Source organism: Colius striatus, chromosome 4 (assembly GCF_028858725.1).
Source record: "Colius striatus isolate bColStr4 chromosome 4, bColStr4.1.hap1, whole genome shotgun sequence".
In the NCBI taxonomy this organism is placed as follows: Eukaryota; Metazoa; Chordata; class Aves; order Coliiformes; family Coliidae; genus Colius; species Colius striatus.
In genome coordinates this window covers 18,871,155-18,884,469 of record NC_084762.1, presented here as the reverse complement: position 1 = coordinate 18,884,469, position 13,315 = coordinate 18,871,155, and the positions used below count along the sequence as shown (strand labels likewise).

General features: G+C 38.8%; 1 long non-coding RNA gene across 1 annotated transcript; it reads left to right on the top strand.

The window, feature by feature from the left end:
• The first annotated feature begins 71 nt into the window (after nt 1-71).
• LOC133625342 (uncharacterized) lies at nt 72-11,808 on the top strand. Its single transcript, XR_009818663.1, has 4 exons — nt 72-296; nt 789-1,892; nt 9,601-9,736; nt 11,573-11,808. It is a non-coding gene; the product is annotated as an uncharacterized LOC133625342 (long non-coding RNA).
• Nucleotides 11,809-13,315: the final 1,507 nt, after the last annotated feature.

Genomic DNA, 13,315 nt, shown 5'->3' with positions numbered 1-13,315 from the left:
GCCGAAGGCTCCGCCCAGCACGCGCTTGAGGGGAGGCGCGCGGCGGCGGCGGGACGGGGCGGTTTTGGTGCCGCCTCCTGGTGAACGGCGAGGGAGGAGAAGGTGGAGCGAAGGTTGAGAGGGACCTTGGTGGATGCTCGGCCGAGACACCCACATTGGCAGTGGCACCACCTCCCGGGATGATCGCCCCGCGGCCCGGAGCGTCTGCTCAGGGAATCTCGGCGGGACGAGGAGCCGCGTCCAGCCGCTCGAGTTCGGAGAGGCCGCAGCCCGGGAGGGAGCTGCCAGGCGTGTCGGTACGGGCTCTCCAGAGGCAGCTGGAGCGTCTTGTGGAGCGTTGCTCCGCTTGAGGGGCTTCTTCAGCCACTCGTCTGGCTGCGCTGAGCTGGGGAGGAAGGGCCGGCGGGCTGTTAGCGACGGGACGCTAGGCTGCGTTTGGGGTATGCTGATAAATTGTTGGACTGGAGGCCTCCATGTGCGAGTGGTGCAGATTTCTTACCAACGTTCTTTGCTTAAAGTCTATCTCTTAATAAAGTTTATAATTCTGTTATAAACTTAACATACAGACGCTGTGATATTATTAGTTCGTGGATCATTTCTAATTTCAACAAACGATTTTATGGCATTTTTTTTTCTCATGGCAACCCCTCACTTGATTCAGTCTTAAAACCTGCAGACACTCCTAGGACTGGAATCTGCATCTAGATTTTATCGTGGCCTGATTTTTTTTTTATATGATTTGAAATTATTAGGTGGATTTTAACTGTTTTGTTTCTTGTCTTTTGTAGATTTACCTGCCAGCAACTACAGAAAAATAATGACAAATACCAGTGTGTTCTGTCAACAAACCAGCATCAATCTGAGGAGATTGCGATGTCCTAGTTCTATGTTGCTATGCTTGAGAGTTTTGACTCCTAGAATGCCAGCCTAGTGGAAAAGTTTCTGGTGAAGGTATTTGGGTGCAAGCTCTGCCAGTTCACAAGTGGCATCAAAAGTAAAATCAGGACACAACTGGCTTACATGCATGAAACAGATGCAGAGTGTCGAATTTCAGGCTATCTTAAAATGGATCAAGATGAAAATGAATTGTATAGCTTGGAACATTAAGCTAACCAAGAAAACAGAGAAGAAAATCTTGAAAAAAATCTCTGCCTTACTACCTATGTGTCACATGCTTCCAAATGAGCCCTCACTGATGCGACATGAGCCCAGTCAGAGCAGTAATCCTCATGCAGCTTACTCCTGTGAACATCTTGTTTGGAGAAGCAGCAGCAGCAGCTCCTTTGTGGTTTGAGGAGCCTTGTTCTGTAGTGCCAGCTTCTTTTTTGTATTCCAAGAGCAAAGGCCAAGAAGAAGCTCAACCTGTGCATCTTGGCTTTGGTTGTGTTTCCAATGTTAGACCTCAGACCTTAGCTGCAAAGATAAATACCCCCTAAAAATGAATCAAGGAGTAAAAATTACAAAAATCATAAGAAAGCTAGATGTGGTTCCAAAGGGTTAGCTGTGAAAGATGCTTGCACTTGAAAACAGTATTTTTGCAATGTGTGCAATATAGCACCTTCTGAAGTCGAAAGGTGCTCATAAACTATGTGAAAAGGATCATGATGTGGATCATGGCTTTAAATGTATTTATTATCACGACTGAGTTGGGACTTAATGGACAAATCATTTAGAATCACACAAGCAGGTAAAAGAAACCTAATGCCTCATCTGTGAAAGTGGTTTTATATCATAAAGTGCCAGGGAAGAGCACAGAAACAACCACCAGAGGAAACCTCATCTCTTTCAGTGCACAATATGTTCATCATCTTCTCAAACTGAGCAGATAATACATCTTCCTGTAAATTGCTGCTATCAAGATGTGCTTACATGTCCATACTGTGATTTTACCAGTAAGTCAGATCTTCTTTTTTATTCTCATAGAAATTGCCTCAGCTATAAACTTCTCTGTGCATGTAACTTTATTTGGTCAATGCAAAAGTTAGGAGAGAATTTCAGCATGAGCTGTAAATGCTATTGTGAGAAACCACAGTAAAACAACTTCAAGTGTAAAACTTTAACAAGTGGTGTAAATGTTCACTTTTTGATTATGTTCTTCCATTCTGTAAAATCCTGGCTCCTTTTATGTTGCAGATTCTGAATATTTCTAGGAACAATTGACCATCATATTTCAATAATTTCAATATTGTTGGGTTTTTAATGGCTCAGTAATGACCAATGGAGTTCCACAGGGGTAGGTTCTGGGGCCAGTCTAATTCAACATCTTCATCAACAACGTGGATGAAGGGACAGAGTGTACCCTCAGCAAGTTCGTTGGTGACACCAAACTGGAAGGACTGGCGGATTCACTGGAAGGCTGTGCTGCCATTCAGTGGGATCTCAGTTGGCTTGAGAGTTGGGCAGAGAGGAACCTCATGAGGTTCAACAAGGACAAGTGCAGAGTTCTGCACCTGGGAAGGAATGACTCCATACAGGCTGGGGGTTGACTTGCTGGAGAGCAGCTCTGCAAAGAGAGACTTGGGAGTCCTGGTTGATAATAAACTAACCATGAGCCAGCAATGTGCCCTCGTGGCAAAGAAGACCAGTGGCATCTTGGGATGAATCAAGAAGAGTGTGGCTTAACTTAATTTGGTGCTTACCTTCAAGTCTGTAAGTAAAATCTTGAAAGATTTGTGTATGAAGGTAGTCTGGGCGTTTTTCTGTTTAACACCAGCTGATTGCAAGGATTAATTAATATTAACAATGTTTGCATGGCTGTTACTGCTAATACATACCAAATTCTTCTTTTCTGAGTTGAACTGGTTTGTCTCTGATTGCTCAGTCAAGCCAGTACAAAACCAGGTAATTCATGTAAAATAAGGTAACGGGTCACAGGTGTGCTCTGGAGTTTGTGTCAGTAGTCAGTAAGAAAAGAGGCAATGTTAGGAGGATCGGGGAATGGGGAGTAACAGGGCTTCCTCTGACTGTAGCCAGGTTGGGCATTGCATCTATGTTGTGAGGTAGGCTTTGAAGGGTTTATGTTAGATTATGAGTTCTGCAGTCTAGTTTTGAAGTTGTCTTTGTGGGAGGTGGGGTTGTTCTAGGTTTTTATTGTTGTATTGGGTTTACGTGGCAAGGTTTTGGTAGCAGGTGGAACTACAGGAGTGGCTTCTGTGAGGAACTGCCAGAAACTTCCCCCGAGTCCAACAGAGACAATGCCACCCGGCTCCAAGGCCTGAGCCCACCAGCAATGGTAGTAGCGCCTCTGGGATAACGTGATTAAGAAGGCAGAAAGGTTGCTGCACAAGTGAATGGCAACCAGAGAAGAGAGGAATGAGAGCAACAGCTGTGCAGACACCAAGGTCAATGGAGAAGGAGGAGGAGGTGCTCTAGGTGCCAGAGCAGAGATTGCCCTGCAGGCCATGGTGTGGACCTGCTCCTGCAACCATGGAGGCCACGGCAGGGCAGGGATCCACCTGCAGCCCAGAGAGTGCCCCATGTCAGACCAGGTGGATGCCCAAAGGAGGCTGTGACCCTATGGTAAGCCTGAGCTGAAGCAGGCTGCTGACAGAACCTGTGGACCCATGGAGAGAGGAGCCCACACTGGAGCAGGTTTGCTGGCAGGACTTGTGCCCCTGTGGGGGACCCACGCTGGTGCAGCTGGTTCCTGAAAGACTGTGCTCATGGAAGGGAACCACACTAGAGCAGTTCATGGATGATTATCTCCTGTTACAGGGACCCCACACTGAAGCAGGGGAAGAGTGTGAGGAATCCTCTTCCTGAGAAGGTAGAAGTGGCAGAGGCAATCTTTGATGAATCCAGCCCTCATTCCCCGACCTCCTGTGCTGCAGAGGAGGTGGTAGAGAGCTGGGAAGAAGGGAGGGGTGGGTGGAAGGTGGTGTAGGTTTTATTTCTCTTTACCCTTTTCGGTTCTGATTGATACTAAGTTAAACTAATTTTCCCACACTGAGTCTGTTTTTCCCATGACAGTAGTTGTTGAGCAATCCTTTGCTGTCCTTATCTTGACCCATGAGCCTTTCATTTTATTTTATTTCCCCTTTCCAGCTGAGAAGGGGGAGTGATGGAGTGGTTTTGATGGGCATCTGGCATCTAGCTAGGATCAGCCCACCACAACTGCTTGGAAGGGGACAGAATTTTCATAGGTTATTGAAGAAAGAAAAAAAAAGATGATTTTTAGAACTAAAAGCAAAATGAGTACCTTGTTTGCTTCACAATGACATACAGCATCTCCACTTAATTGTTATGTGATTGCAAACCAGCAGCAACAAGACTGCAGTCCTGTCTAAGTCTTTATCTCAGATTGGGAAGGAGAAAATGTAGAAAGGCAGCTGAAATTCACAGTACTGCAAAACAGAAATGACTACAGTAGTCAAAAGATTTATCAGAGCTTATACAAATAACATCTTCTTAAACGGAAAGAGAAGCTGGTTCATATTAACAAATTGTAAGCTGTCTCTTGAATGAGTAATTTCCTTCCGTTTAGGGGAGAGAGGATCAAAAGTCTGTCTCAGTTACAACTGTAGTGAGACTACAACCTGGGACTGAGTTTTCTTAAATACTTTTTTGACAAGTTCCATCATGTCTGAATTTCAAAATGAAAATTCAAAAGGAATTTTGAAGATTAGAACTTACCATTCACCGTTACGTTAACATCTGCAGGAAGTTCACTTAATTTTAGCTTCCTGTTGAAAAATATAGGTTAAATGCTTAATAGCTTTTTAAACTATTGATAGTATTAGAATTGTAAATATTTTTTATTGTCTTGAATATTGTTTGTATTTTTGTGGTAAATGTAAGCAAAGGAAGCCTTTCTTAATGTCTCCTTTTACACTGTGCTAATTTCTATAATTGTATGAGGTGGGAAAGAAACATTAAGGAAATTGTGAGAAGCTTTCAGCTTGCTAGTAGTTTTCAGATGTTTCAGTCCTTTAAAGGGAATTTTACTGTAATTACAAAGAACTGTTGTCCACCAATTTGTTATGCTCATGGAGCTGATTACAATGGATACATGAGCCTTCCTGCTTGCTGCGGGGTTTGTTTTTGTAGTGAGTTTTAACATTGTCTTCTTAGCACTAAGCTTGCATTTAACTTAGTGTCAAGTTTTAGCCTTAACTGCTAAAGTTGTTTGCTACAGTATGCTTGTTACAACTTTTAACCTGCATAAGAGCTTAAGTGGAAAAGAAATAGTGGAAAAAATGTACAGATTACTAAATGCTTCAGTGGAGTATTGTAGAATCATAGAATGGTAGGGGTTGGAAGGGACCTTTAGAGATCATCTAGTCCAACCTCCCTGCAGAAGTAGGTTCGCCTAGATCAGGTCGCACAGGAACATATCCAGGTGGGTCTTGAAGACTTCCAAGGAAAGAGACTCCACAGCCTCCCTGGGCAGCCTGTGCCAGGGCTCCCTCACTTGAACAGTGAAATAGTTTTTTCTTATGTTTAGATGGAACTTTTTGTGTTCGAGCTTCATCCCATTACCCCTTGTCCTGTCACTAGATACAATAGACCTAGGACAAAGCTGAGAGAGTCTTATATGTGATTATGCAATGTTATTTGTTGTTCATTTGTCTAAATTAAAACACTTGTTGATATTAGTATGGGCTGTGTAATGACAGTTTACCATCTGCATCAAGGAAAAAGAAACAAAAATCCCAAAAGACTAATCACACTACCTGTTATTATTTTTGGTCTTTGAATCTTAAACCTTAAAAAAAAAAAAGTTACTGCAAAGTTAAGTGATTTTTATATTAAAACCTTTACAGGAAAGGGTTAGTGTTCTTGATTACTTTTCCCAATAAACAGAAATCCTCAATGCAAAACCCACAGCCTCCAAACAGTGCTTTCTCCGGACCAAATTTGGACTGTCAGCAGATGTGCTCAGAAGAAAGAGGGCAAGTGTATTGCATCTTATCATGAAAAATAATCCCTGAAAGCTTGAGTGTTTTGATGTTTCCCAAATATCTGTAGCTGAAATGTTTTTCATATGCTCCCTAATTCACATCAAACTAACTCCACTGCAAATATATATTTTGCTAACTCATTTTGATTTATGATTTGAAGTCTTTGAGAAGTACATGTTATCCTGGAGTATTTTTGTTGTTGTTCTGTTTGGGTGTTGTGGGAGAGGAGTGCATTGAGCATCCTTAGAGCTGAGCTAGGCTCGGTTTTGCTGCTAGAGTGCTCATGGTGAAATCATATCTTCATAATTAATAATTGCTTTTTCTTCAGAAATATTCTTTCACAACCAAATTCACCCTCATACTGCTTAAATAAGCACAAACCTCTTTAAAACAAGATAGAAGTTCAAATTGAACTTTTATGTTAATAATTGCTTAACATGGAGAAACATCTGTTGTCCATTTTAAATTAATGTATTTAATCCAGTTTTTAACCTATTATAATGAACTGTGGCTTGAGGCACTGCTAAAGTGGCAGCAAGTCCTGGATGCTCCTGCAGATATACCTGGTGGCCGGTAGAAGCAGAAACCCTGGGGGCTGGGACAGAACAAAATGAGCATCAAAGTGCCCAGAGCAGATGTTCCTGGTACCTTCCTGTAGCCTCATTGGTAATTGCTTGGATTAAGAGTACATTGTGAGGACAAGAGTGTTGTTAGACACTGGCACAGGCTGCCCACGGAGGTTGTGGTGGTGGAGTTCTCATCCCTTGAGATTTTAATGCAGCTGAGGAATGGAACAAGATCTACAGGCAACTGTACATCCATGGTTCCAATTTTAAACTGCACCCATGTACTGAATGTGAGAAATGAGAGATGTGTTTTCCAAATGCAGATGGATTTTTTGTTTGGACTTTTTATTTCTCCCTCCTTCTCTTCAATAGGTCTCTTTCTTTTCCTTTTTTTAACTACCTTGTTTACAAAATACAACAAATGCTTTGTAAGTACTATGAAAATGTGCTGGATGTCCGATGAAATGCTTTACTTGTGTCTTTATTACAGAGTGGAGGTTAATTTCCCAGTAGTAAATATTTGCTAAATGCAAGTGTATGTGTAAGTAAATTTGTTTTAATTAATGGAAGAAAGTGTTAAAATTCATTAAGATTGAACTGGTGGTTTGAAAAGGGAGGATTAGAGACTTCTCACATGTTACTTGAAGGCACCAAACAAGGATCTCTGCTGTTGGTGGTAATGGGATTTAGAAGCTTTTAAGTAGAGGAGAGGTAAACTACAAGCACATTCAGTGCAGGCAATCTTGATGCAGGACATGACAAGATGCTTGGGGTTTGGATGGGGTTTTTTTATATTTAGATTTTTAAGGGCTTATTTTGGTAATTGATTGGATAACTGGTTGTCTGTTAGTTTCAAAAGAAATTATTTAAGTTAGAAGCAAGTTTATCTTCCTCCATCGGTCTTGCTCCATCTTATTCAGTGAGAGCTTTATTTCTGTCTGCCCTAGGTGGAGATTCAAGGGATACTGTGCTGCTTAAACCATCAGAAATAGAGAATGCTTTGTGTCTGAATCTTTTCTGACTTTGGCTTTGTGTTAATGTGACTGGAATAACACTAGAATTGTAATACTCTGAATTCAGTCTTCAGTTTAGATATTTTTTGACTAAGAGTTTGGTTTCTTTCTGGTTCTTTTTTTTTACATTTATTGATATCAAAAGTACAAGTTGCAGATGACACTGTTATTAGTTCCAGTTCCTCAGATCTGCATAGAGCAGAGCTTTATGGAGAGACTTGTTCCCATCTCTCTGATTTCTGACTACTGTTCTTGGTTAGTCTTGTTAACTGAATCAGGGTGGTTCTGATGGAGAAATATGTAACAGCCTATGAATCCATATATATTTACTTTGACTCTATCAAATGAGCAATACTTAAAGCTGAGTTCAACACTTCTTAAATCCTAAAGCAACTTTCAAAGGACTATCCCTCTTTATCTCTTGCAGTGTAATCAAGACATCTTGATCAATGTATGTTCCTCTTTATGCTGACATTCATTCTCCAAGATTATGTTAAAGAAGTCCCCTTCCTATGAAAACAGAAATTAAATGAATTCATGACATGTACCTGCATCTCTCACACTTTGATATTTTAACTGCTAACTCCATATTTAGTATTATTAAACCACACTGCATTTTTTTACTACTTTAGATGCTCTGTTTTATTACCAATGTTATTGTTTGTTTAAAAGATAGTGTGTTAACTTGCTCTCCTATCGTGCTTTTTTGTTTGTTTCTTTAAACTGTGTCGAGTGAAATGTCTCATGCTGTTCTTTGCCATCAACTGATACTTTTCCTTTCAAAACAGATCAATCAAAATGGTGCAACTAATTTTCTAGAATGCATAGGGGAGGAAACTTTCTGTTCATAAGTTTTTAAGTGGTTCTAGTAAGACTGTGGATAACTTTTATTTTAAAAGCCCAAATATTCCATGGATTGCAAGAACGATCTAAGCATTTTTCAGATGGTGCCATTAGAATAGATGAAAGGTACATTCCTGATGTAAGTCTGTTGAGATTGGGCCTTTTCGGAGCCTCTGAAAAATGCAGTGATCAGTGAATATACTGTACAGCAGGAGGCTAACTGACAGTCTGTTTCAGGGAGACAGGGATAGGAACAAAAAAAACTTGCCATTTTTCTTGATACTTGTCTGCAGAGGTTTTTGATTTCTTCATAGATAGTATATATTAAAAAAAAATGGATACCAAAGACCAGTGTGGCTGGAATACCCATGAGAAGTTGCTGGAGGACATGAGAAGATGAACTTGAGCAGAATTTGACAAATTAGGAAAACTGTTGCTGGGATAGGGTATAGTAGGCAGAGAATAAAATAATGGGGAGTCTCAGAGGATGAAAATAACTTGTGCAATAGGGTGGCTTGAAGTGGACAGAAGGAATTTTGAGTCATAGACATGTGAACTGGCAGTAAAACAACAGGGCACATAATCACTTCTATTTACTATTGTTGTCATTGCTCAAACAGCATTTAGTTCAAGTATAAGAGGTTTCTGGTTTATCTAAAGATTTCAGCAGTGTCATTTGCCCCAAATATAATTCCCCATTGTTAAATCTGGAATTTATGTTTTAACTTCTCAGGTGTTTCATTTCCAAAAATAAAGCCAAAAAACACATTAAATATGTTAAAAAAAAAAACTAACAAAAACAACACAAAGAATTCAAGAAAACTCACAATCGAGGTTACAAGGTCAAACATTTATCATCTGTGTGGGTAGATACACTTGCAAAATCTTCAGTTGCCTGACTTGACTATATAAAATGATTTTTTTCACTCTCACGATCCTTACAAAATTTCTCTGTGTAGAATGTGTAGTTCTTCGTTAGCCTTCATTTATTGTTTAGTGAGTATACAGTATATACACAAAAAGCAATGAAATTAAGGTTGTCACAGCAACTTTTAATTGTGGCAATTACTAATTCAGATTTCTTGACTTAGCAACCTAAATGAGCTGGAATTTTGTTTGGTTTTTAATATATGGTTTATTTTGTGTCATGGGAAGTATGTTGGGAATCTGCTTTAACATACTAAAATCTTTAGTGATATGTGCTCCGTGCTATTAGTAATTAAGTTGTGAGACCATGCACTACATTTCTATGTAAAAGTTCACCTATTTCTTCCTTAGGTGCTGTGACATTTAGACCATTTATAGTCACTGTCTTGAGCCCCATCATGACATCCTATCATCTTCTGTGTTGATGGTGATGTATTCACCACCAGAACATGCTGCAGAAGCTGGTGTGCACTGAATGGAAGGGCAGGTAAGTATTTGGTTATTTGTAATGCTGTTTTGAATATACCATCTCAAAAAACCTGTAAGACACTTAATTTTTTAAAATCTGTAAATGGTCATAGATTGACAAATTATCCTCCCTTCCCCCTCATCTGATGCTTACTGTGCCATCACATTAAAAGGAATTGCCAACTTAATAAATAAGGCTTGACGATACTGGGTGAGGAAAAAAATCTTAATTTTTCTCCTTGTAAACAGCAGTGTCCTGAAATGTCTTATATTACCAAATTCTTGCAGGGAGTAGTTGATATATACTGCTTAAGTTAATGGATTTTACAAGTCACTTTCAGAGTTGGTACAACTGTTTTGATTTATTTATGTAATAGTTAACATCAGCTTTTGTGTCTTGTTTGTAGGCTGTGGGGAGAGGTATGTGAAAAGAGAATTTTTGGTACTTTGTTGCTAAAAAAAATAACTTATACAGAAGCAGTAGTATGCAAACTATGTCTGGACAAAAAGATTGAGTCAAGCTATTCTGTGCCAAATGATATTTTCTTTAGCTGAAGATATTCCACTTACTCTGAAACAAATACTATCTGTCTTCTCAATCATAGAATCATGGAATGGGTTGGAAGGGAACTTAAAGATTGTTTATTTTCAACCACCATGCCATGGGCACAGACACCTTCCTGCTCAAAGCCTCATCCAACCTGGCCTTGAACACTTTTAGGGATGAGGCATCCCCCACTTCTCTGGGTAACCTGTCCCATCTAACAGGCTTATTTACATTTCTTTTGCTCCTCTTACAAAATATACTCTATATTTAAAAGTGAGTCCAACACTGTGATTTTTAAACTTGTATTAAAAGTTGAAAATGGCTGTCATTTCATTGATCTTGATAATAGTCTTAACAATGTAATTAGAATTTTATGCTATTTTAGCAGCAGTATAAGAAAGGAAACTTAATATTTGGATATTCCTAGAATAATAAAAACAAATCAATTCCTTGCAACATACTGCCTATGTTATGTAAATATATCGTTTGGATTTTATCTGCTTGCATAATGATCTTTGGAAGTTTAGCTGAGGAAACACAACTATTTAAAATACACATTGTTAGATAAAGCTTTTGTGTGATAAATACATTGCAAATCAGGTGAACCTAATGGATTCAGGCTAAATGAGATGCCTCAAAATCACGTTTCTGCTGCCTGCTTTGTCACTGTTAAAAAAACGGGTATTTATTTGATGGCAAGTTCGTAAAACACAGTAGTGACTTTCCAAATGCTATCACTTTAGTAATAATTTATGCTTATCTAATTTTGTTTTTCTCTTTCTGTGTGCTGAAGAGCACTCAGGCAGTTTTATAATGAAGGTGCGTCCAAGAGTTACAATCTGTACTTCTAGGATGTGTGTATGGCAATTAAACATTGCTGAAAGTCACCTGCCCATTAATTGTATTTACAGTATGTGCAAAAGTAAAACACAGCAGTTCTTTCCTCAGCATTGCCTGTATTAACTTGGATCTAATTCTCCCCTACAGTTAAAAAAAACCCCAAACAACACAGACCAACAAAAGCAATGAAAAAACCCAACCCAAACAAATGGCTTTTCTAGCTTTTTTGAGAAACCTTTTTTCCCCCCTTTGTGTGTGTTTCAAAACTATAATCCAGAATAATCAGCAAGAGGGATTTGTTTTTCCTCTAATGGACTGAATTATGACTGTTAAACTATTTTGAAAGTCCCTCTACAACTCTGCCTTTCACTTGAAAGTATGTTCTCTCAAATTTTTAAGGCTTTTCAGTCAGCAATGGTAATGTAAAATATTGCTTGATACTGTATTTTGCATTTCTTTTTGAATTAGTTTACTTATTTCTTAATGGGCAATCCAAAGAAGAATGGAAAGAACATACGGAAAATCACAAAACTTCTACAGCCTTTCTGTCTTCCTTTTGAGGATCAAGTATTCAAAATCAGACATCAGATAAATGAACACCACAAACAAGTCCATCAGAAAAATAAAACGAACGAGAGACAAGAAAGTAATCCTGTGTGTTCTATCAGAAAAGCAACTGGAAAGAAAGATCTGATTTCCGTGCACTAGCTATAGTGAGTATGACCTGCATTGTAGCAAAACTTGCCATTTTGTCTGTTACATTCCAATTGATAATGGGGCATGGTTTTTTATTTACTTGTTTACTTTTACAACAAAATTGCCCACAGATAGCCTGAATGAAAATAAGATACCCTTTTCAAATAGCTGCCTTCTGCTAGGTTTGTGATAATCTTTTGAATAAAGCAAGTGCTGATCAAAAGGTGCTTCTAAATTTTTTTTCGTAACGTTTTGTTACAAGCAGTAACAAAGAAGAGCCCCTGAGATGTCATCTTTGAAGAGCCAAGAGATGTGCTGTGAGGCTTCTTGGAAATCTGCACATAAACTAGAAGAAAAACTATGATAATGTACAGCTCTCTTTGCAGTCATGGCTGCATTTGTAAAAGCCTTATTTATTGAAGCACCAATTTTGTCAGTTAATGCAAAATTCCACTTATCTGCAGTTGTAAATGTTAACACTAAGAGTTTCTTTGACCTCCAGTGCATCTTCTCTTCCAAAGAGAATTTGAGAAGGCATTTGATGCTTTCTTGTTATTTACAAAAGATGTTTCTTTCTTTCCTAAAGAAGCTAGCATTCTCTGGTAGCTGCTCACCCCTGAACTGACATCTCACAATATTCTAATGATAACTTTTCTAGTATTTAGGTAGAGAAGTTATTGTGTACATCCTATTTTTCAAGGTGTCTTCTAAGTATTGGGGATGTTCTTTTGTTGTTGTTTGTGTTACATCGTTGGAAAATATTTGCACAATAAACATCTAGTAACTAGAGAAATCACTTTATTTCTTAAATTCAAGTTGTCAAAGTCTTTTTCCTCAAATTGCTTCTTTATTCCACTGTTTTCTAGGACATTGATACCGAATCTGGATTTCCTGTTTTGAAGTTGTTACTGCTCACGTGAGAAGAAATAAACACTATTAACTTACTCATATTAGTGTCATAAAAAGAAAGAAAAAGAATTTGGATAGTCAAAGGCCTGGTGTGAACTAGCAGCTTTGCTAGTACGTAAGGAGTAGACTGACATGCTGATGATGTACCTTTCACATAGACATCTGCTTTAGTTTTTCTTATTAAGTAATTGGTTAACAAGCCTTGTCACAGTCAAAGCGCAGTTCAGTCATTACAAGTTTACGAAGCATGTAGACAAGTTGCTGCCATGTTCACAGTGTACTAATTGAAGTAATTTGTCTCAGTTTTAAAGAAGTTGCATAAGCATAAGGTTAAACAATTTGCATCATTATATCATTACAAAGTTCTTTTTGAACTACTGGAGTATGGCAATCCAGATTTCGTCTGAGGTTACATATAAAATATGTCACTATCTGATGAACACGTTACTTCTTTCTTTTGGAAATATAAAGAGCCATTTATGGATGGGGCTCCTGGAGCTCTCCCTGGAACAATACTTCTAATTTCTACAAAGCTTTAATAACTTACTTGAACTTTTCATACTTAGTTCTGACTTGAGTTTTGCTGTGCCCTCTGTACAGCAAAGA